The sequence below is a fragment of the Myotis davidii genome, unplaced genomic scaffold (genome assembly GCF_000327345.1).
Source record: "Myotis davidii unplaced genomic scaffold, ASM32734v1 scaffold238, whole genome shotgun sequence".
Classification (NCBI taxonomy): Eukaryota; Metazoa; Chordata; class Mammalia; order Chiroptera; family Vespertilionidae; genus Myotis; species Myotis davidii.
Window position 1 is genome coordinate 2,318,130 of NW_006293779.1, and position 4,326 is coordinate 2,322,455.

General features: G+C 51.3%; 1 protein-coding gene across 1 annotated transcript in view; it reads left to right on the forward strand.

The window, feature by feature from the left end:
* Positions 1-4,326, forward strand: part of GALNT14 (polypeptide N-acetylgalactosaminyltransferase 14) — a 179,656-nt gene that overhangs the window by 3,064 nt on the left and 172,266 nt on the right. The window lies entirely within an intron of this gene.

Here is a 4,326-nt window from a genome sequence, read left to right on the forward strand (position 1 = left end):
TTGGAGTTCCTAAACCTGACTGCATGTGAGAATCACCTGGAGGGCTGGCTTACCATATGCATTTTGGGATTTATGATTCTGTGGGTTGGGGAGAAATTCTAGAATCAAGTATCGTAACAAGTGCTCCATGTGAATCTCAAGCAGCCTATTGGTGGATGGCATTCAGGAGCTTGATGAAGAATATGAAGTGTGTGGACTTTTTAATGGTTCCATTGGCCCCATGTAAATATGCCTGCGTGATTTCATTCTTCTTGAGTTCCTGGTGGACCAGGCTGTGTGAGAGGGTTCACTCGTGCAAAATAATAACAGGTAGCCTTTGTACAGTGCTTTCCAAATTCCCAAACTCCATTTTACGTAGATGCATTCCTTCAATCTTCACAACTACCACGGGAGGCAGACAATACTTTTATGCAGATAAGACTGAGTAATGAGGTTATACAATTGGCCCATGCTCACAAGGCTTATTATTAAGTGGCAGCATCAGGGGCAGGGATGGGACAGGATCATTCTGGGCACTGCCCACCCACATGCTCCTTCCGTGCCCCTGTGCCTTGCGGACTGCCTGGGTCTACACTTGTGGGTGATGGGGTGAGGTTAGGGGTGTTTGCAGCACGTGCTCCCCAACCCACTCTCCAGCACTCCTGTGGCTCATCCCTAGACGCTGGCCTTTGGAGCGCTGCAGAGGGGTGCTGTGATTTGTGAGGGAACCCCCCGCCCCGCCAGAGCAAGATCCCACTCTGCCCCGGGGCAGAGGAGGCTCCTTGGCTGGTCAGAGTACACCCTGGTGCGGAGGTAGCACCCAAAGGTTGCAGCACCTTTGGGTTGGAAATCATTGACCGGGGCAGAGATTCTTTCCTCAGCAGTCAGAATTTGGACATTTCCTGGGACATTGGTCTCTTGTGGGGAAAAAACTCAATGCTGGGTGAGTTTAGCACCCTAGGTCTCCCTAAGAAATGCTCACGCATAGTCATGCAGAGAGCACTTGCCTTGGGCGTGGCAAAGCCTCGGGGAACTGTTCATAAGCCTACGATTCTTCCCACTGCGGTGGGCAGTCAGCTTATTTTCCCAGCCCCAGAGCAGTGGGCTCCCTCCTCTTAAACGTACTTAGAGAGGTTGTGAATGCTGGAGGGATCGGAGAGGAGAGGGCTGTGGTGAGGGCTTCTGGGCGGAGGACCTCCCGGATTTTAGATTCCATGTGGCAAGTTGCCTTCCCTGGGGTCCGCTACAGACTCGAGTTCTGGTGCCCCAGGCCCTGGATCTCCTTTGTTCACAGTGTCAGGACACATCTCATTCACCCAGTGCTGGGACCTCCAAGGTGGGCCTGAGAGTAAAATAAAACCGATGCCTGGTCACAGTCCAGCTGATGTGGAGCAGGCAGGCTGTGCAACTGGCTGAAGAAAATTGAGCGTTCCCCCCTAGTTTCAAGAAGGGCTGCTTCTATTAATAGCTCAAGTAAAGATTTCTTTAAGTGTGACTTTTTACTATTGATTCTGTTCTTTTACCCGATCCCCTCCCCCAAAATTTAGCAAGCTCTAATTCCTGATTGGAAATCATGTAACAGGTTTGATGTCTTCGTCCAAACTACACGTTTAGCCATAAATATGGTACCACTAAAAAGTACCCCCAAAATGTTTTCATTTCTTCTCTCCTCTATCATTTGTTTGCCTTTTGGAGAGGTCTGCAATAAATGACGGAATTGGGGAAAAAAAAGGAGAAAACCAGAAAATTTGTCTCCTATTTCCTAGAACTAAATTTAGTCCAAGGGCTTAAGCTTTAGTAAAAGCCAAAAAAAAAAAAAAAAATTGAGACCTGAGGGTATTTTTTGAGGAAAATATTGGAAATGTAAAGGCTTTGAACAAAGTGCCTGGGGCCCATGTAAATGCATTTGTGTTGAACTAGAAATACAGCGAACACTATGAGAAAAGAACTCGTTTTTTTCCATAACATTTGCATACCACAAATGCCTGCAGTATATGACACTGTTATTTTATTCCCCATTTAGTAGATAATTTCTCCCATTTAAAAAATTATGAATTTCAGAGAGAGAGCCCCTATTAATCTGCTGGAGCTCAGCGGGTGGGTACTGGACTCTGTCCAGGGGATTTGGACTCTGGCACGACTGGAAGTAGCCCATTAGCAGAAGAATGTTTATCCTTTCATTGGCTCCTGTGTGGGAGCTGGGCCCTGGACGGTGGTTCCTGGAGCAGCTGGTGGGATGGTGGTGCCTGGTGGCCCCGCAATGGCTGCTGTGAGAGGCTGGGAAATAGGGAAGTAGGAGGTTGGAACCTCGGGTATTCAAGAATTAGCCTGTCTCTGCTTTCTGGATATCAATAAGCATTTTAAAAAAATAAACAGACAAATCTGAGTTTACTCCTCCCTTTCCGATCCCATCCAGCTGGGGGGAATTTCTCCTTCCCGGGTCATTTTTGTCAGCCCTGGGGTGTACTCAGGCTTTAGCTCCCTTTCCCAGCCAGCACCCTCCCCCAGGTCCTGCTGGGAGGCCCGTGCAGGGGTCCAGGGACCCACAGACCTGCTTTAAGGGAATTCCCTCTCTGAGTCAGTCTGGGGAGCTCTCTTCCTCCCTCAGCCCTCGTTCCCCCCAATTGGCCTGGTGCTTTTGGAAACAAAGACCAGGAATCCCCGTCTCAAATGTTCTTGGGGGCACAGAATGATTCCTGCTCAAGCCAGAGAAGACAAAGGGGCAACACCAGGCAGGAAAGAGAAATTAATGTCCCTGTCACAAGCCTCCCCAGCCTGTCCAGGGACTACCCTTTCTCAAGGTTGCTCATCTGTTTGTGTCACTTAAAAGTGTTAATTTCCACTCATCAGAGGTCATGGATAAACTGAACAGGGACGGAATGAGGCTGCGTTGGCTGATGCCTACGGCCCCAGGATTTCCATGCAGCTCGTCCACTGCCATCTCCTCTGCGGTGTGTGCCTGCGTCCTTTCCCCACACCTCTCCCGTCACAGGTGTCCCCAGGTCTTACCGTTACCAGGCACCAGGGACACAGTTGGAGAAATGTTGCTGTGCCCTTGTTTAGTTTCTAACATTCACAGTTTTGTCACTGTTCCAGAGCATCTCAATGCCCCCCCCACCCCCCGTGCATTTTTTGGGAAAAGAACCTGAATTAGAAAGCAGGGACGAATGGCCAGCTCCTCTCATAGGGGCAGACTGTGAGCCCTTTTGCACATTCCAGCCCAGAGACCAGCATTCTAGACCTGCCCTCTGTGTGGGGAAGTGAGGCTGGCTGTGCCCCGTGCCCTCGCCAGCTGGCTGCTGACCCGTCCCCCTTGTCTGCAGTGACCTGAGCTAGGTGGTCAGCCTTCCAACTTGGATGGGCCTCAGAGACTCACACTGTTCACTGGAGTCCAGAGAGAGACAGCGTGACCCTCTCCTGGGAGCTCCCACATGGGTGTCTAAGCCAGTGTGCACTCACCTTCCGGGTTTTCTTATACACGTGGCAGCTTGGGAGTCTCCTGCTGGCGTAGGGAGGGCCAGGGACAACGCAGATCCTCTCCGCAGGCCCAGTCTCCTCAGCTGTGAAATGGGGGCCGGTGAGGCAGCACTGCCTGTCTCCCACTCGCCCTGCCAGCCCTGTGAGTGGTTTCGGGTTACTTGTGAATAACTCTAAAGCGAGACCTCATGGCTATCAATAATTATACCACAGATACTCTGTGTCTATTACTTAGCTTCTAATTATTTTACCAGAAACGCTAGATTAACCAAAAATAAATCAGTCTCTGAGTCCTCAGATGTTGAGCTGATTAAGAAGGAACCCCTTTGGGATACTCAGGCGCGCGTGCGTGCGCGCGCACACACACACACACACTCAGGCGTGTGCGCGCATACACTGGTGCCCCGGGGAATTCTGCAGAAGCTCCTGAAAGTGCTGGCTCTGGTATTTTGACATTTCAGAATAAATGGCCTGGCGTGACCTTCTGGGGCGGCAGCCTGCACTCGGCGGCGGGCAGCTGCTGCCATCACAGGACCTAATGAGCGCTAGGAAGCTGAGAGGTAGGGAGACCCAGAGATCTCTACGGGGTGAGAAATGTCTGTGCCACCCAAGGAGTCCTCTTTCCTTCTGCTTTTCTTTCCATGCCCTCTGTGTGGGGAAGTGAGGCTGGCTGTGCCCCGTATATATATTTATTGATTTTAGAAAGTAAGGGAGACGGATTCGCATCTCCTGCCCCGCGAGTGGGGTCAGAGCAGAGAGCCCCGGAGCACTCGGTCAGGAGCTTAGGGAGAAGTCTGGAGGGACTGAGCCCAGACCTTCCCTGCAGGCTCCAACCATGGGCGGGAGCAGCCTGCCACCCCCCCCCCCCCC